Source organism: Canis lupus, chromosome 21, assembly GCF_003254725.2.
Source record: "Canis lupus dingo isolate Sandy chromosome 21, ASM325472v2, whole genome shotgun sequence".
NCBI classification, from domain to species: Eukaryota; Metazoa; Chordata; class Mammalia; order Carnivora; family Canidae; genus Canis; species Canis lupus.
In genome coordinates, this window is record NC_064263.1 from 44,390,760 (window position 1) to 44,411,645 (window position 20,886).

The 20,886-nt window shown below is 40.9% G+C and overlaps 2 long non-coding RNA genes across 2 annotated transcripts; one reads left to right on the top strand and one right to left on the bottom strand.

Moving 5' to 3' along the window:
• Window positions 1–635: 635 nt before the first annotated feature.
• Window positions 636–9,107, top strand: LOC118351847 (uncharacterized). Its single transcript, XR_004808000.2, has 3 exons — window positions 636–702; window positions 3,333–3,425; window positions 8,720–9,107. It is a non-coding gene; the product is annotated as an uncharacterized LOC118351847 (long non-coding RNA).
• LOC112667818 (uncharacterized) lies at window positions 5,626–20,361 on the bottom strand. Its single transcript, XR_007404697.1, has 4 exons — window positions 19,950–20,361; window positions 18,523–18,652; window positions 17,345–17,516; window positions 5,626–6,340 (listed from the first exon to the last, which is right to left on the bottom strand). It is a non-coding gene; the product is annotated as an uncharacterized LOC112667818 (long non-coding RNA).
• Window positions 20,362–20,886: the final 525 nt, after the last annotated feature.

A 20,886-nucleotide genomic window follows, 5' to 3' on the forward strand; every position in this document is an offset into this window, starting at 1 on the left:
GGAAAGCCTCAGGGGTAATCTAGAGGTCAACTGGGAGGTAAACAAAAGGGAAAGTTACATGGCAGAGAACCAAAACAATTTTCCCTGTGTTTTACGTTAGACTTCCATGGACTGTTTTGTTTGAATGAGTGTCCATTCTTATTCCCCATCAGAAAGGTTTGAAAATGACTGAACTAGAGGCATCTAGGTGGCTCAGAGGTTGAGCTTCTGCCTTTGGCTCAGGTCGTGATCCTAGGGTCCTGGGACCGAGTCCCGCATCGGGCTTCCTGCATGGAGCCTGCTTCTCCCTCTGCCTATGCCTCTGCCTCTCTCTGTGTGTCTCTCATGAATAAATAAATAAAATCTTTAAAAAAATAAAAAGCGTGAACTAGTCCATTTCAGTGGACAGATAAGAAAACAGAAGCCCACGTTAAGAAAGTGAAATAACCCCAAGTTGCAGAGGTGGCTAATGTACAATCTCTGTATTAGAGGAAAAAATAAAGAATCCCCAAGAGGAGGAAAATTGCCTGGAAAAAATATAAGTAGTCTTCTAATCACAAAGAGAAATAGTTCCTTTCCCTCTCCTCCTTCCTCCTCATTGGTAGTTCCCATTTCCTCCTGCTGCCTTTATTCCCACAGTATTTGTTACATTAGCAAGCAATGGCCTTCACAGATGGAATGTGAATGTTTCACGGTCTGGCTTTGGACAGGAGAGCTGTTCTGGTAACTACGTTTCCCAGGCAATGTTCATTCTGTCATTTCCCAGACGGAGACGGCAGGTATTTTTTAATGCCAGAACTTTCCTCAAATAACTAATTGACTGTCACTGTTTTTTTGTTTCTGGGGTTAATTTGAAAATATTTAAGCATTACCTTAATCCATACAGATACAATCCATCTGTGCCAAGGAATCCCAATAAGCAGAAAATTACTAACTCTGGGAAATGACAAAGGGTTGTGGAAGGGGAGGTGGGGGGGGTGACTGCGTGACGGGCACTGAGGGGGGCACTGGACGGGATGAGCACTGGGTGTTATACTATATGTTGGCAAATCGAACTTCAGTAAAAACAAATAGAAAACAAAAAGCAAAGAAAATGAATTAGAGGCATAATATATTGTTATCCTTCTTTGCAAACACCAGAGGGCACTAAATACCGAAAAAGAAGCCAGGAATGTTACAAACTACAGAAATAGATTTTTCTCACTAGAGGGAGCAAAAGAAAAGTTAGAATAACAACTGTACAGACTCTTGAAAAAATCTATGTAGAATATATATATGCTGCTTCAAGATAGGAGAATAAGTATTTATCTTATTTAGAGAAACAGTACTACCAGGGGAATTATAATAAAAACCACCCAGAAAAGATAATCTCTTCCTCAGGAATCTTAAAGTGATAGAAAATCTGTATCTGTATCATATACACCATCGCTATCTCTCCCTGTCTCTGTTTGTCTCCTTCTCCTCCCATTCCCTCCTTCCATACTTAGGCCTCTATTCCTAGCTCCATCTCCGGCTCTTTCACTATCGGTATGACTATCAATATATGTGTGTATGTGACATAAAGCAAACAGTGAAAACTATAACTTCTCAATAGAAAAGTGAGTAAAACATAAAAACAGAATTCACAGAAGTAATATGGCAAAAGAGATATAAGGAAAATTTTCACCTATAAAAAATCAGTGCAATATAAAACAAAAAAATGATAGTGCTACAAGCTAGTAAGTATATAATATAATAGGCACTTTCATATACCATTGGCAGGAGTATGAGATTGGTTAAAAATATTCCAGAAAGCAATGTGGAGATCATACGTGTCGATGGATAGGTAGATCCATAGGTAGATCTTTTTAACTTGAAAATTTTCACTTCTTTAAGTCTTCCTTAAGAAAATAATAAGAGATATGTAAAATATGAATGTACAGAGGCATTTGCCAGAGCAATATAATAATAACAAAGTGGAAGTGAACTTGATGTCTTACAGTAAAGAAAATGTTATAATAAAGTATTATTATAGCCATATGATACTATGCTTTCACTAAATTATAAGGTCTTCAGAAATTAATATTATTTGATAACATAATACAATGTTAAGTTAAAAAACAGAAAACATAATTATTTACCCAGTATGTTTCCAATATATTTTTAAATATTCCTTTATTAATGGTGGTTAGATTTACGGTGTAGGCTTACAGGTACTCCTTATTTTCTTTGTAAACTTTTCACACTTTCTAAATGTTCTAGACTGTGTAATGTACCAGTCTTATGATTAGGGAAAAGAATGCTTTTAACTAGTATTTTGAAAAGAAAACAAAATTTCCAAAAAGATGCAAGAATAGTAAAAGATTTTATTAGGATAGATTTAAAGAGCTGAAAATGCTCAGGTTAAAATATGTATTTCCATCTACCTACCTATCTATCCATCCATTATCCATCCGTCTGTCCATCCATCCACTTATCAAAACACACGCATATGGGTGGTATGTGAGTACTTATTTTGCAATGTGCTTGCTAGCATTAAGTAATATAATTTGTTTTTGTTTTATATTACTTTGGTTATTGTTGAAGCTGAATATATATCTTATGATATTTTGGGCCTTTAGTAATTCCATTACTGCAGTGAATTTTCTACTGTTTAATGTAGAGGCCATATTCAAAGTTCACCTCTATACCAATAATTTCTATGTCAGAATTTTTTTCTTCATTCAAGAAACCAATTCAGGATCATACAATGCATTTACTTGTTTTATTTATTTATTCTCTTTTAATCTGGAACAGTTCTTCAGGCTCTCTTTGTCTCTGGTGACATTGACTTTTTATGATGACCACAAGCCAGTTATTTTGTAAAACATTTCCCAACAATTTATGGGGGTTTTCTTATAATGCAGTACCGGCTATATATTTTTGTCTGGGACAACCATGAAGTAATTTTTTTTCCTCTACGAATCACATCACATGCCATTCGTGGTGATCAATAACTAATTTCTGGAAAGATGCTTTGAGATAATGTACATATCCTGTATCTCATCAAAATTTACACTATAGTTCTATTACCCTTTGATGATTCATGCCTGAATCAATTATTACTAAGCTAATCACAAGATGGTTGATTTTCTAATATCATCATTCCTCTACTCCTATTAATAGTTTTCATTTTTCTATTATAAAAAATTGTCCTTTCTATTTATACATATTAGCAGTACAGTCACATGGATTTTTTTTAATCGATGGGTTATAATCCTTTACTACTGTTTCTAATTTTAATATACCCATGGTGCCAGATTTGACCATTGGAAGCCCCTTCAGGAGAGTCCTTTGTCCTATTGACATGTTCTCAGTTTTTTTTTTTTTTCCAGCACTTCCTTACTTTGTGCACCACAAAATGTTCCAAACTCATCTTGTACTTTTCCTGTCTTTCAACCATGGAAAATTCCAATCCAACTCTACAGGTACTTTGTAGCCTTCTTCTCTCCCATATTTGTATCTCATTTCTCTAAAAGTGAAAACTCTACTTCCTAACATCATCACTGTCTTTACTCATTGACTAAAGATTGCAATACACAGAAAGTAGTTTAAGATTTGCTATACAAATACTACTGTGATATCTACCAAGTAAAGTGAAAGCTTAAGTCACAGTTCTTTTTGTGGTTAGAATAAAGATATAGCTCAAAGGTTATTTGAAGTTTAAAAATATTTTTTAAGCTACTTGGTTAGTCTTTTATCCTCTTTGTTGTGGATATGTTATTTGAAACCTTATTTTTTAACAAAGATAATTACATTTAGTTAGGGTTAGCTTACCTGAAAAAGTTAAATGGAAGGTTCTTATGGGCTTATTAATGCATTTCCATTCAATGCCAAATTAGAAATATTTTCATTTATTTCATTTTTACAATGTTTATTTTTGAGGATAAAAAGTATCCTTAACCCAAAGTATAAAATAAATATCACTGGGTCCATTCTGTTACAAGTAAATAATTGAATAAGTAAACAGGGAACAAGAGATGAATCTTCCATGTCGATGAATCCCAAATAATTTATGTAGTTATTTTGTCTTCAAAGAGGTAAAACATAACTCTTTACTCTCCAAATGTGAGCTGCCCATTTCTCTCTGTTTCTCCCTCCTTTCCTCCTTCTCTTCTTTCTCCTCTCCTTTTTTATCCTTATCCCACTATTTCTATCTCCATTTCTTTCAACAGTTTTAGTACCCTCCTTTTTCTCTCTCTTGCATGCACTGACTCTCTTTGGGCAAGTATGTGTGATTTGACCAGGATCCCAAAATAAAACGGATGTGAAACTTTCACTGACTCTTGAAAATCTCAACCGAAGGACCGGAAAGTAGGCAGAAGAATCGGTGAAGAGATGTCCTTAGAGAGAGCTGTTTCTACACTGTGAGTCCTCACTCCACCCCACTCCAGGGAGTGGATAAACCTTTACCAGAAGCTTATCAAGGCAAGGTAATATTTATAGGACCACTCTTAAGACTTAAAACATGTTTCCACAATGAGAAAGCTTGAGGACGAGTAACGGATTTATGTCTGAGAATACCAATACAGTCTATGGCAGCAAAGCTCTAGAAGTACCTTTGCTATCCTCACTGGGATAGGCCTGAACTCTCAGACTTTGTTGAAGCAAAGAAATGAGAGTTTTCCACAAACCAGATTGTAACCCATATAGGAGCAAGAGCAGTATTGGGTTATCTCCAGTATCTCCAGCAAAGCTGTCTAGAAGCCTAGAGGAGTCCTATCTGCAAGGAGCTGGATATAGCCAATAGATTGCTGGGGGCTAAGGAAATAAACTATAAGTAACCACTTGGAATAATGAAGCATCCACTCAGGCCAAGGGACCTAATGGAGAGAGGTGCTCATTGATGGTGATTGCTAAGGATCCAATACCATTTGCAGGTGTCTAAGATCACAGAGCCATTCAGCCTAGGCAGGATGCCTCTGTACCTGACGTGGGCTGGCTGGATGTCTGTGTCCCCAAAATTCATATGCTGAAGCCTTAATCCCTCATGTGACTATATTTGGAGATGGGGTTCTTCGGGGGTAATTAGGAGATGAAGTATTTATTTTAAGGAATAATTGAGTTAAAATGAGGCTGATAAAATGGGCCCCAATCCAATATCATTAGTATCCTTAAAAGAAGAAGACATTTGAATACACAGAGAGACATATCATGAGGGGAGACCATGTGAAAATTCTGAGAAAAGATGATCATCTGCAAGTCTCAGGAGAAACTGAACTGAACTGAACTGAACGGGCACTACTGACACCTTGATCTTGGATTTCTAGCCTCAGAACTTTGAGAAAATAAATTTCTGTTAAACCACCAGGAATCAGTGGCATCTTGTTATGGCAGCTCTAGCAAATGAATACAATATCACCTATATATCTTTGACATGTCACACTTAATTTCCCTTCCTGTTCTCTGTTTCTGACCCAAAACTCATTCTTCAAACCTAATTCATTCTCCTTCTGTTATTGTTCTTGGCTTCTTTCCTTAGTTGCAATTGATATCTCTTCCTCTTATATTAGGCCTGCTTTTAGCCTCTATGGATACAAAATCAATCTAAATGGATGCCAGCACTTTTCCTGAGATCTCTTTCACAGGGCTAATAGACCACCAAATCACATCCTTTCTATTCTCTTTTGTTTTTTTTTTTTTAAAGATTTTATTTATTTATTCATGAGAGACACAAAGAGAGCGAGAGGCAGAGACACAGGCAGAGGGAGAAGCAGGCCCCATGCTGGGAGCCTGACATGGGACTCAATCCCGGGGTCTCCAGGATCAGGCCCTGGGCTGAAGCCAGGCGCTAAACCGCTGAGCCACCCAGGGATCCCCTATCTTATCTATTCTCAACCCAAATCCTGTGGTTGAATTCAACCAAAGCCCGGAAACTAAAGCCTTGTAAACTTCTCATCAACGAATATCCAACCAAGACTTGAGGAAGTGAACTTTCTTCCCCTAGGGGGGCAGTGGAAACAGTAACAAGAGACACTAATAGAGGATAGTTAGGAGAAAGGCAGAGACAAGCACACCTGCCCCCTCCATGCTAAGAGGAAACCACCTTCAAAGGGGTTTTACGCCACCCTGGAAAGAGTCCTCCACCCTTTCCCATGTGATGGATAGATGACAGAAACCTGACTGGGTGATAAGTGTGTGGAGGGTCAATCAGATTAAAACAGCCCTCCAACAAGCCCATAAAAACCTCTAGACTTAGAAATTCCGGTGGCAACCCTCTCAGGTGCCCTCCCTCTTCAGGAGCTTTGTCCTATGGCTCAGTACACTGCACTGCTGCCCACCACTCCTGGTCTGGTCCACCTCTTCATTCTTCGAAGCAGCCAAGAACCAAGAACAGAGGGCACTGAAAAAAAAAGAAAAGAATAAAGAAAAGAAAAGAAATCCTGTAACAACAGGAAACCTGGAGTCCAGGTTCAAAGTCGTTGATGGCTCTTCAGCACACTAGTTGGAACCAAGCAGAGAAGCTGTTTGTCTCTGACAGCCTCACACCTGCTCTCCTTCATTTCCTCTCCTTCCCTTCTCCTTTTCCCCTATGAAGTGAGGATGTTACCAGGAGCAGTGTGTGGCTAGGTGATATTTCTCTCCCTTACCAAGGGTTCTTTTTACATAAGTTGCTATATGGACTTCATGGTGCTTTTGCTTGGGCTATAGGAATAAAGGCAATAAACTTATTGTCTCTCTCTCTCTCTCTCTCTTATTTATTTATTTATTTATTTATTTATTTATTTATTTATTTATTTTTAGAAAGAGGTGCCAAGGCAATGGAAGAGGTGGAAAGAGTAGAGGCAATGGGATGATGTTTGCCACCCACCAAATCCCTTGGGTCATATAAGAGCTTCTAGGTAAGAGAAGAGTTAGGACCTGAGCGTGACGGACCCATGTCATGAGGGACCTAGTGAGAGCCTAGGAACTGACACTGCTGCAATGGGACTCAGTCACTAGGAAGTTGAAGAGAGGATCGGTCCCCTCCCTTTCCTAAAAAATGCTCTGCTATGACCTCCAGGAACAGGAGGAGCTTTAGCTTGGCTGGGTGTGTGCATGACCACAAGCCTGCTGAGCTTCCTTCAGGTAGCTGTGAATGCTGGGGTCTGACAAGGGAGAGCTGAGTAACACCTGCCAGATTCCACACAGCAGTTTGCTTGCAGGGCTGAGCCGAGAGATGGAATTTTGAGCATGTTTTACAGATGCTCTTTAAAGATCCCTGGAAATGGGGAGGCGAGATACTGGGCTGGGCAAGGCCGTGGTGCGGGGGTACATTGGGAGTACTGACTAGGGCAATGTTACAGTGGGAATTTACTTTTTTTTTTGGTCACATGTTTTCCATGCAGAGGGACTCCTAAATCCAGGATGAGCTCACCCTGCAATAATCAACTTAGTTACTTTCACAAAGACCCCATTTTCTTTTTTTTTTTTTTTTAAGACCCCATTTTCAAATAAGTTCACATTCAGGGGTAAAGAACATGGACATATTTTTGGGGGGGGGCACTAGTCAGCCCACTACACTGCTCTAGCAAAGCAAGTGTTCCTTCCATTGAAAATTACCATATTTTCTGTTCATTTCAATCAGGTGGGAAAATTTTGTTCAGCTTTATTTTCTGTGTAGTTTGCATTATCAGAACTTCAGTGTTCTTCATTTTCTAGGGGTAAAATCATATTTACTTGAATTTCATTTTTTTTAAATACATAGTCTTTATTTCCCTTCCATCCCTATGGAGTAGGAAGCCCCCAAATGCCTGCCCGTTACACTGTGCTCCACTAATACCAAGAAAGGCAGACTTGGGAGATTCACGACACAGGCCATGATCGATGGAACTATTTCTCTTTATTCCTGGGCACCATCCAGGCTTCATTTTCCACTCTGCTTTGCAGCTTGGTAACTAAATTCTGTCCACAGGGACATGAGCAGAAGTACTTATTGTCTCTCCCAGCTGGCCCATCAAACCTCTCATGAAATCACATATTCTCTCCCCAAATTCCCTAACCCACTCCCAGCCTGGATATCTGCATTCAGGGCCAACTTGAAAGCCATGTGTTAAAGATGGTGAATCTTTTATCAGTCTAGGTTTGTGAACAATTAAGTAAGACAGAGCTACCAACAGTGATTAGGAACATTGGTTTGGAATTTAATGGAGTAAGAAATATACTTCTCTTCCATTCGGTGTTAAGTCAGAGAGATTTTGAAGGTTATCTGTCAGAAGAGTAAATACTCTCTTGATTAATACAAGCAACTAGGGTGATGAGTATTCTATTCAATTAAGTCTTTCCTAATAAGGGAATTTGAAATTCAGAAACAGAATTCCATGGAAAATGAGAGAATAAAATTTAAATATTTCCATGACCCACTAAGTTCTAATGAAATAGCCCCTACTTTCTCCTCCTAATCTTCCTCTTCTAACATCCACACTTTACTTGCTGGATTTCCTTCACTCTGGTCTCTTTCCTAGACTTGAACACGTCACAGGGCCTTTGTGTATGCTACTTTTTTTACCTGGATTACTCTTCCTCCAATTTTTTTTGTTAGGTTGGCTTCTTTTCATTATTCCGGCCTAGCTTAAGCATCATCTTCCTAAAGAAGGCTTCCTAGATGTGCCTGTATTAACTACAAGAAAAGCAACCTCTCTCATGCCCTCAACCCAATAATTCCAGATCACATTACTCTGTTGCTATTCCTATTAACCCTTTGAAATAATCATTTTAATTTGTTTATTTATCTCTCCTCCAGACACTAGAAGTTTCATTAGAGGAGGGACCTTTTTTGTCTTGGCTGCTGTTGTGTCCTCAAAGCCCAGAATAATGCCAATCAACAATGAAGATGCTCAGTGACGTTTGTTGAATGAGTAAACAAGGAGAGAAAAGAGAAAGAGGAAAAAAAGGAGAGAAAAATAATTGGTAGAACAGTCAAGAAGATCACTTGTTATGCACAATAAACTTTCATTAGTCATTCCTTCTTCCTTGTTCTTTGAAAGGACCTACTAAGTTTAGACTTTTCTATATCCTTAAAGAATAGTATTCTTTCAAATTACCTCTATTTTTCAGTGTGCCTCACATAGTAACTGGCATATTTCACAAAGAATAGAATATTTAATTACAATCAACAGTATCTGAAAATGTTTGAGACACAAGTTTTCACAGTTTGAGAACAATTTGCTGTCTTTGGTTGCAGCAACAGGAAGGGACTTAGCAAAAGACCACTGGGGCTCAGGATTCACTGTATCTCAGGAAGGAGGGCTGGGCTTACGAAAGAGACAGAAATCAAAGCAATTTCAAAGTTGATTAAAATGATCTTCTTGCCCAGGAACTGGAGGGACAATAACCATCTTATGGTAGGAATGGCCTAGGCAGGACACCCAGCCATCCTCGATATGCCATTGTCACCATGACATACCTAACATGGTGCCTCTGTGAGATTCCACCTGCCACCATAGCAAATGCGTTCAGATCTTCTTTTATTTTTGTATCATTTGCTTAAGTTTCAATGAATCAAATGAGAGCACCTGATTGCAAAGCCTAGGTCATGTGACTGTTCCTTAGCTGCTACTCCATCAGTTTCTATGTTAGAAGAGAGCAGAGTAACTGAAATGAGAGACACATTGAAGGAAACTGTACTGACCAAGGCACCAAGGCAAGAACCTGCATGGTGAGTAGTTGGAAGTTCTCAAAGGAGGTCAAGATGAAGAGAAGAAGGAGAGTGCTTTGAGGGCACTAGGGAAGACCATGGTCCAGTTGGGAAGAGCCTTTTATCTGGGATTCAGAAATCTGGGCTGTATCTAGGAGAAAATGTGTATATTATTTCTCTTAACTAGACCATAAATTCCTTGAAGATTTAGAAGGTAAAATATTTATCTCTCCACCCCATCGCCACCCCACGCTGCCGACTACAAAAATACACGGCAACAAATACAGTACTTTGTACATCACAGGCAATCAATAAAGACCTTTCAAGTAAAGCAGAACATAGAAGATAACAAGTTGACTTAAACTCATAATAAAAGAATATAAATAGTCAGAGAGCAGTGCAAACTTAGAAAGAAGCTTGTTCATCCCCATCCTCTCCTACCTCACTTTTTTTAGGACCCTACAGTAAGTATAGTAAGTACAGCCCTCTATTCTCCTAGTCCCTAAAAGCTATCCAGGGTGATGGAGGAAATAGCACATAAATATGGTGTCATTAGACATGATTTCTAATCCTTGCTCTGCTGCTTACCAGCTATGTGACCATGGGTGAGTCTTTAACCTCTCTGCTGCTGAGTTTCCTCATTCACAAACAGGGACCCATGCTAATGAGCTCCCTGTTGCCATAGTTTAACCTAATAGGGAAATCTCTTTCTGTACCCTCTGTCTTCCTCTTATGGAGGTACCAAATCCCATCCTGGCCTTCCGGAAGCTCTCCAATGCCCCAGGATTCATTTCTCTCCTTCTTCCCTCCTGTGCCCAGCCTCAGGTTCTCATCCACCTTAGAGGGAATAGCTTGTGATACGAGGAAATGGAACTTTAATGGTGCTTAGAAGCAATTATAGAGTAATCTTTATCAGGGCATCACCAAGAGGCATCTCCATAACATTAATTGATAATCACTTTTGCCTATAACACGCCTACTAGGTAGTGAGAGTTTTCAGCTGTAGTGTGCAAAATTAAAGAACCATCAGGAGGCAGAGTAGTGCAGAGAGGGAGAGCATGATCTCTGGGGTCTGTTTACGTCCGTGAAAATTCTGGCTCCACCACTTATGGGCTATGTGATTTTGGGTGAGTTACTAATACCCTCTGTGCCTCAGTTTCCTTATCTGAAAAAGAGGGAGGATAGCATGTTATATTCGGTTGTCAAAGAGAGTAAATGAATGAATATATGTAAAGTCCTTAGAACAGTGCCAGAGATAGAACTCAGTTGATTAAAATGATTAAGAGGAATTTCCCTAAATGTAAAGCAAATGATACTTATTCTTGTACTATTAACCTTCTATTATTTAAAATAGCTCAACTTACAGCGTGAGCAGACTTGCAAACTGACTCAAAGATAAACATTTCAAGCTCCTACCAAATGAAGGTGATGCACACTGAGCTTTATGAAGTATGACACATACTAGTCATTCATTCATGCATTGGGAAAAAAAAAAAAAAAAAGAATAAGTGACCTGAGCCAGGCACAGACATCTATAACCCACCCCTCTCTCACACACACACTTTTTAATTTTTTTTTAATTTTTATTTTTTTGTCTATCTTTCAGACTAGGTTCATATCTTATTGTCTGAAGGACTATTAACTTTTAGGCAAGTTGAAATTTAAAGCCATTATAAAAACTATAGTATAGTCCTAATACAGGATAATATGGTTTAGTATAGTATAGTAGGTATGAGCATGAGCTCTGAGCCATAGTCAATTCCCTTATGTCTTCTGCTTGTCTTGCAGAGAAGCAGATTGAGAAAAGAAAATGTTAAGATATTTGCCCAAGAATACTGGGGAGTGGAACGACTTTTTACTGAGCTTCTGTAATGGGTTAGAGGTTTTAGAGTTCTCAGCCCATATCATCTCTACAACCCTCCAAAGAGGGCATTATGCCCATTTTACAACTAAGGAAACAGAGCTCCAACAAGAATCGGAAGCTAGTGCAAGATTATGAAGTCAATAAAGTAGCAGAATTGGGATTTCAAGTTCAGTTTGCCCAATCAAAATGTCATGGTTTTTCTTAGTTTCTCCACTTTTATCACTCTGCAGTAGCTAGATGGAACTATATAAAAGGACTATGGAATTTTTAGGTCAAAATGGTCAAATTTGGGAATTTCGTATAATTCAATGTGTACTTAGAGATGGGCTATGCAGAAATCATGACAACTCCTTGCTAGTACTCTTGCCTCCCTATCTTTTTCTTTACTTTTTCAAATTCACAACTTGACAGCTTAATCAGTAGGTATTGACACTGATTTGAAGGAAACATCATTGGGAAGGATCTTGGAGGAATATGAGATATGGTCTCTGCTCTCAGATGACTACAGTCCAGTTGGAGAGATAAGACAATCACTAACGAAACTAGCAGAAAGCAAAACAATGAAGGAGAAATTCATCTGGCTGTGTATTCCATGAATATTCATATGTCAAGCCCTGTGCTTGCCTCTGGTGGATGCAGTGATGAGTAAAAGAGACATGGTTCGTGTCCTCAAGTGGTAATGCAGGAAAGGATGGTGAAAAAAATAATTAAATAATCACAGATGTAAAATGTTTGGGGTTCCCATCAGTTCTTTCCTCTTCTGGCTAAACACTCTACTTACCTGGACAAGTTGGGGTTCTTCAGACCCTGCCGTGGGGTCCATCTTCAGGGCCCTCTGACCTCAGTGGAATAGATATTGATCAGTTAACTTTGGAAGCAGATCTGTTTTTATTTTATAGATTTCCATTTCTCTGTTCTTGAAGAATGACTTTTCTGGCAATTCAGATTAGAACTATCCCCTTAATGTAAAGCAAATATGTAATTAAGGAGGGTGGGGTCATTTTTCTGTGACCTTGGAACTAAATAAAGAATGTGATTAAAAACTTTCTCCTGAAAACGTGAAATTACAAACCACAGTAGGCTCAGATGCAATTATGTTCATGATTTGGGGAGAGTCAAATATATTCTGGATACTTCTTATGCTGCTGGTAGAAACCATGTAGCCACTGGGTGGAGAACTTGAAGAGGATTTAATAAGGAGATAAAACCCCAGTTGTAACCACTGAGGCAGTGAAACTCTTTAATCACTTTTTCTTTGTACTCATGGTTGAAATTATAACCAAATTAGATACTTTGAAAATAGACTATGTTTGCATAAACATATTTTATAAAAGGCCTCACTGATTTTAGCATACATAATTGTATGCTTTAACTAACTTAAAGTTCCTGTATTTCAGTCAAGTTTGGTTTTCTATTCAACCCAAGTTTTAAGGACTTCTTTAGAATTTCGGTAGTAGGTAAAATATATTTTAGGAAACGCAAATTGGCAGACAGCATATTTGATTCCAAGCATTAAAGCATCATTTAATGGGAATATACTATTTCTCAGAAGCTTTTACTTTATTGCCACAGCACAAAAGATCATCTGAATGCTACATAATGGGGCACTTTAATCAATATGTGAGTCCATTGGGTCTTAAGAGTTCCTTCTGTCACTTCCAGCAATATTTATATCGACAATTTTATGCATCACGCAGTTGATTTCAAAGTCCAGAAATCTTTGGGTTCGCCTCATAGATTACTAGAAGCATTACAGACTCATAAAAACAAATCCTTCCATGAAAAATAAAGAAATGAATAAGCATTTAACAATAAAAGGCAAAAAAACAAAACAAAACAAAAAAACAATAAAAGGCTCTAGATTCTCCAGAACTCTGCCACTTAAATACAACTCAACAAGAATAATAACAAATGTGATCAAATGAATATGGCATGCCATATTAAACAAATGAAAACATAGGAGTTATTATATCATTGCAGCAAACAGTCCTGTGAGTTAGGAATTATGTTCTCCATTTTAAAAATAAGAGAAGGGAGGCTTAGAGAGGGTAAGAGACTCACCAAATAGCGCAGTGAAGAACTGAGAGAGTGAAGATTTGAATCAGTTCTATCAAACCCCAAAGCCAACACACTTATCTGTACAAAATATTTCCTGATGGGAAGGAAGAAAATAAGCTATGAGGCTGTTAGAGGAGTCTGAGAGGCTGTAAAGTGATAGCAGTAGGAAATTACCCATTGTGGCTTTCAACTAGAGGAAAGCATTTTCAATAACTGATGAGTGAGACATTTTAAAAGAAGAAATGACAGAAAATTGGTAATTTAGATACATATCACAAACACACTGGGCAAAATCAAAGCTAATTTTAGTTTCTACCTTGAAAAGCAATATAATGATTACGAGTATGAACAATGGAGTCAGGCTGTTCGGGAGCCAAGCTCTTGCTCCGTGTTTTAATAGCCATGCAATTCTGGGCAGTTAGTCTTTTTAAAATTAATTTTAATTTTTTAAATTTTTGTCTCAGTTTCCTAAATGTTTATAAAAAAAAATTAGAGATTCTATCTTAGTGTGGGTTTTCCCTTATAGCCTGAGGTAAGACTTATGTACAAGAAGATTATTTTGGGAAGTGATTCTAAGGAAGTGGATTGAGGAGGGAGGGAATGCTGGGAAGAGTCACACATGAAAGGAAGAAAAAGCCAATCCAAAGGTAAATGAGGGATGGTCCCTCTGGTATACCCTTGAGGAACTGCATTAAATGCACCTCAGAAATGCCCCACCGAAGAATGGCAATGACCTTACTGGTCCCAGCTATCTCCTGTTGTGCTAACTTCCTCCTTTTCTTTATTTCTTTATTTTTTTTTTTTTGGATTTTATTTATTTATTTGAAACAGAAAGAGAGAGCACACGAGCAGGGGGAGGGGTAGAGGAAAGGGAGAAGCAGATCCCTGCTGTATAGGGAGCCTGATGTGGGCTCCATACAGTGTTAGATCCCAGGACCCTGGGATCATGACCCCAGCCAAAGGCAGTCACTTAGCTGACTGAGCCATCCAGGTGCCCCAGCTAACTCCCTCCTCCTTAAAGGTTTGCACATGTGTCATAGTAGCAGAGTAGAGACACCTAGGAACCCCATTTCATGGTGGTAGAGAAGCCCTAGGGCAGAAAGCACGAGATACTCGGTGGAGTTCAGGCAAGATCATTTCAAATTATACATGCGGACGAGTAATTGCCATACATAGTAAAAACTGGAGTGGAATGGAGAACTCCAATACTAGAGATAGAAAGAATATCAGTGATTGCCAGGGGCCAGAGGATGGGACAAGGGGATTGACTACAAATGAATGGAATAGTTTTGGGCAATAGTCTATGGTTAGTGAATGTGGTGATGACACATATATCACAAAACTTATCTAACTGCACACTTAAAATTGGTGAATTTAATTATTAATATGATCACAATTATTACAAATTGTACCCCAATAAAGTTGATTTTAAAAGAGAGGGTAAACCAAGATGTGCAGCACATACACCAGGTGTCTGATAATAGGTACCTACCTCATATCATCATACAGAGTCACTGTAGTAATATGCACAAGCACGTTACCTAGTACATATTTGAATAATAGTAGCTATTATCACTATCTTGAGAGAATCCTGATGACTTTGAAGTAAGTAGGAGAGCTGGGAGCTGGACTAGTTTGAAGGAAGATTGATTTGTTCAAAGCAAGGGAATGTTAGAACACACAAATTTTGTGAAGAACTTAGAAATTTCTTTTTTATTAAAACATATTTAATTAATTTATTTAAGACAGAGCACACGAGCACAAATGGGGAGAGGAGTGGAGGGAGGTGGATAAGGAGACTCCACACAGAACACAGAGCTGACACAGAGCTCAATCCCATGACCCCAAGATCATGACCTAAGCTGAAATCAGGAATCTGATGCCCAACTGACTGAACCACCCAGGCGTCCCACGAACTTAGAAATTTTCAATGGGAGGTACGTGTTGAGCTCGATATTTGAGAGAAGGCCTTAAAGAACAGATAGTTAATGGGAAAAGATAGTAAATGAGAATCAAAGGGACCTTTTAGTGAGAGAAAGATGAAAGAGCCAAGGGAATCATTGAGTGGACAAAAAGAAAGATGAAAACTCACATTACTGAAGGTCTCTTACTTGACGTTTTAATTTAATTTTCATAACCACTCCTTTTGGTGGATACAATCTATATGCATGATATAGAATAAAGAATTAAGTTTTAGAGAGGTAAGCCTACTAGTTCAAGGTTATGCCGCCACTAGGTGGTTGAGGGAGGATTCAAATCCAGGACAGGACTGCCTGGTCCAGAATGGTCTGACTTTAATGTGCACTCTAGGAGTGGGAGAGTGAGAATTATGGAGACTCGGAATAGCATAGGTCCTGAGAACCATTGTGTGGATTTGGAAGGAGGCACTGGGTATAATGACTAACACAGAGCAGTAAAGGGTAACCTCTAAGGGTGGCATGATAACCTTTCAGGGACATAATAAGGTTCAAAAAAAGATATGATGGTAGGGAAAATGTAGAGTTAGGGAGCATAGACTCATTGAGGGAAAACTTTGTGAAAGATGGAAAAGAAATATAGTAATATAAGTATATCCACTCAAGGTCCAAGATGCAGCCAGTGTAGACCATATGGCTTCTTTTCTTTTCTTTTTTTTTTTTTAGCCCCTATTTATGTGTATGCCAAAGGAAAGTAACAATACTAAATATCTCCCATTTAAACAAGAGGGTATGATTATTTTATACTAAAGGACACTCAGTAGTACAGGAAGATAATAGCACTAAAGCACAGATGGGGCTTAGCTTGCATCTTCTTGTTATTTGCTGCCACTATTTGCCAAAGATCCAGCATCTGTGTTCAAAGAGAAGCCAGGCGATTGGTGCTCAGATGGCGAGATGAGGTGCTGATTGACTATCTGTATCTGTGCTAATGCTAGTGGTTTCTTTAGGTACATTTTATAGTTTCCTCAGAATTAGAAAATTATTTCTCACAATGGCACTTGACATTTTTAAAGCCATAAGCCACTTCAAGCGTGTAATAAGATTACCTTCCCAGCTGCTAGAGGAGTCAGCTACTGGATGAACTAAGAGAATACAACATTTGCTGGTAAACCTTGGTCCTATCATTCATTCGAGGAATATTTACTGAGAGCTTTTCTGGGTCAGGCACCACTCTAAGTGCCATAGCAAGAGAAGGGAACAGCAAAACCTCAGTTTCTATGGTGCGTATCCACAAGTAAATATGCATGAGCAGATACATGTAGAGTCAGAAGGAGATAACTGCTATGAAGAAAAATACCACAGCGTAAGAGTATAGGGATGTAAGGTTGTTGTCTTAGGGTGAACAGCGAAGTTCCTTCCAAGGAAATGATATTTGCATAGGAGCTGAGTGATGTAGGAGAGTCAACCACCAGGCATTGGTGTGAAGATCTTTATGGGGGAAGAGCAAGTGCAAAGTGCTTGGGGGAAGTAAATGGGTACGTGCTTATGGTGTTTGAGGAACAGCAATAAGACAACGTGGCTGGAGTGTGATGGGAGAGGTGGGAAATAATAATAGAGCTTTAGCCAGGCGGAGATCATGGAAAAATACAGCCCTGCAGTCCTGGTAACAAGAAGGGCATTGCCATTTTCCCTTACATGTGATAGAAAACCATGGGCAGATTGCAAGTGGTGGAGTGGCATTTCTAACCTCAGTTGCTGTCCCGAGCAGGCACAGGAGAGAATCACACAGTTCGTGCCTTATTTTCTGCTGAGATCATTCCCCAGGATCTCTTCTTTAGTCTGGGAATCAATGCCATTTCCCTAGTAACAAGGCGGGGTTGACATACCAACCTTTTACAAGCATGTACGTGAGTGCTGAGTATTCAATCCCTCTGATGGTCATGGTGGTTCCAGAGGCCGGCCTGTGAGGCCAGCTTTTTCTAGGAGAGGAAAGAATGAAAGATAGTAGGCTGTGATGAAGGTGCTAGTAAAGAGGCCTAGGGTTCTTGTAAAAGTCCAGGACCTGAAAAAAAAAAAAAAAAAAAAAAGTCAAGGTGTCAAGGTCCAAAGAGGTAAGTTTTGCAACCAGAGAGATGTGGCCCTTCCTCTGAAACCAGGGAGTGGTGAGCGAGGAATCTTTATGGAGTCAGAAAGTGCCTGCAAATTCCGGAGACATGGTTGAAGCAGCATTTTGTGGGAGAAGGCAACACCCATGACGAGTGTCCCTCCCTACTGGTAAATAAATCTGTAATTTCGCCTCTGTCATTCAATAGAACTTTCCCATGTTTGCTACGTTTTTATTGTTTCCACACTCCTTTCATGCATGTGATTTGTTGGACTTTCACAACAGCTTTGGGAGGTGGGCAGGGCAAGTAGGAGCTTTCACAGTCACAGATGGGGGGCCTGTGGCTCAAAGAAGCAAAGTCATCACCCTTTCAAGGTCATTGTGCTGTTCTGCTAATCAAGGGACAGAGACCAGAGCAGATTATAGGTCTTCGGACTCCCGATTCGAAGATCCATACCTTAGGACGTGCTATTTCATGAGGATTGGAGTGACGTTAAAAAAAAAAAATAGTTGATCCTTCAAGCCCCACAGGTTTGATCCACTTATACCTGGTGATTTTTAATAAATGCAGTAAATGCATTTTCTCTTCCTTAGGAGTTTAACATTTTCTTTTCTCTAGCTTACTTTATTGTAAGAATACAGACTATAGCACATAGACAAGATATGCATTAATGGATAGTTTGTGTCATCGTGAAGGCTCCCGGTCAACAGTAGGCTATTGGTGGTTAAGTTTTTGGGGAGTCAAAAGTTTTCATGAAGATTTTCGACTGTGTGGGGGTGGATGCCCCCAACCCTCACACTGTTTGAGGGTCAACTGAACACGGAACGCGTGACATTTTTAGGGGCTAAAAAATAATAATAAATGCCTAATAGCCCCAAAGAGGAAACTTATTCTAGGAGTTAAAGTCTTGATATATAGAGAAATTGAGAAGGCAGACCGATCTAGAACATGGACTGGAGGTACCATGTCCTTTCTTTAAATCCCAGGAGGGTGGAGAATTCATCTGATGACTTCCCAAGGCCTTTCCTAGCCCCGGAGTCTAGCTCGTGAACTTGTCCTCTTCAGAGTTAAAATCAGCTAGTCAATCAGGTTGCTAGAAGAAAAAAAAAAAAAAAAATTGCTTATATGCAGGTGTTGCTCAAGCGCACACATTTAACTTCCAAACAGCTCAGGCTTTCAAACGTTGTATGCTGACGCCCCTAAAGCGTCTTTCCAATAGCAAATTCATAGTTTTACTTATCAGTTGGCAAACAATTATTTCAATCTGTCAGGTTAATTTCCATAGTATCACCATCTAAACACAGCTGTGTTTCTGTTATTTTTAAAATACTTTTGTATACCGCCCTTAGTCTAGGAAGCAAGAGGGAAATATTTTCAAGTTTGCCTATTTATTTATTTATTTATTTATTTATTTATTTATATTTTTAGTGACTTCCACATCCAATATGGGGCTCGAACTCATGACCCTGAGATCAAGAATCATCTGCTCTACACCTGAGCCAGCCAGGCACCCCTAAATTTTCCTTTTAATCATCACGACAAGTACATTTCTTAATCCTCACCAACAAAAGGCACATTTTTTTGTATTCTCATGTATGTCACTTCAAATACGGTACGGAATCGAGAAATATAAAACGTGATTTTATAAAACTATAGAAGAATAATGTTAATGCATTTATTTTTATTTAATCTATGTAAAACGAAGATTGTAGCCATCTGCTTAATCACACATCATCCACAGCACCCAATAGAGGACTGGTATACAGGAAGAACGTGAAACAAATGATGTAGAAAACATCTTATTGGAATCAAACAATGATTAATAATCAAGAGGCAGAAACCAAACACACATAACAGATGATTTATTATAATCACATTTGAAACTATTGCTTATGTACATTCACATGTCAAACACAGTTTCCAAATGCATCAAGTAAGGAATTGCCAATAGTCTCAGATCACTTGACCAGAACTGATGCCGTTCCTAGAAGTTTAACAGGGAACAGATAGCGTGGTATAGAAAAGGAAAGAAAGGAAGACAAGAAGGAAGAAAAAGGGAAAGAAAGAGAAAAGCAAGGAAGAAGGAAGGAAACAAGTGATTTTCAATTCCACAATTAAGCATGACCTTCCCCAAAACATCTCCTTCTAGGGCTGTTTCCTCATCTGTAAAAGGTAAATCTCAGTTCCAAGATGTCAATAGAAAAGGGACAAAAAAAAAAAATAAAAATAAAAATAAAGGAATTGCATAAAAATGAAGAGGGGAGAGAGGTCAAGTCTTCCCTGGTCACCTCCTTATTCCTAAGTGGCCCATCCTTGACCCACAGTCAGTCACTCCGTCTTCAGCACCCGCAAGGCCTTGGGCCCGGACCAGCAGGGCGCCCTCAGCTCACCGTCAGCCACCTGTGTCCCCCCTGGGACGCTAATTCTTTGCTCCCGGGGGAGCTGGCAGTTAGGGTGTCAAGCGCAGCGAACCGGTTCAGAGGAGCCTGTGCCCCGGGAGTGGGACGCTCCACTGCGCTCCAGGCCTGCGCGGGGGGCCCGACAGCGGGGGGCTGCGGCCCTGAAGCCGCCCACCTGGCGCGGCCTCGGCTCGGTTCGCCCTCGGGGTGCCGCCGCCGTGTGCGGGGGGGGGGGGGGGAGGGCGCCCCAGGGTGGCCCCGCGGCAGGTGCCCGGCGCGTGGAGCCCTAGGCCCGGGCCCTTAAGGGAGGCGGCTTTCCGTCCCCCGACAGAAAGCGGGCCCGGGGGGAGGGGTCCCTGCGAGCGCCACCCGCGGCGGCGAGGGGCCGGGCGATGGAGGACCACCCGGCGGGCCGGCGGGGACCCGAGGACCGGGCTTCGGACGGACCCGCGGCGGCGGCGGGGGGGGCCCGGCGGGGCGCCCAGAGGGTGGGGGGGCGCCCGCTGCACCTGTTGATGGGGCCGAGCGCCCCGGGGAGCCGGGAGGCGGCGGGGGCGGGGGGCGGCCCGGGGGAGGGGAGCGAGGACGAAAGGGCCGGCCCCGGGGAGACAGTAGGGCCGGGGGAGGGGGGGGCGAGCCCCGGGGACACGGCAGGCCCGGGGGATGGGGGGCCGGGGGGCGGCCCGGGGGAGGAGGGGGCGGGCCCCGGGGAGTCCGTAGGGCCGGGGGAGGGAGGGGCGGGGGAGGAGGGGGAGGAGGGGGCGGGGGGGGCGTGCCCCGGGGGCGGGCGGGGGCGGGGAGCGGAGCCGGCGGAGGTCCGGGAGCGGTACTGGGAGGGCTCCCGGCCCCGCTACCGGGGGAGGAGGCTGCGGCGCAGGGCCCGGGAGCCGGGCGGCGGGAAGTACCGGCCGGAGAGGAAGCCCGGCGG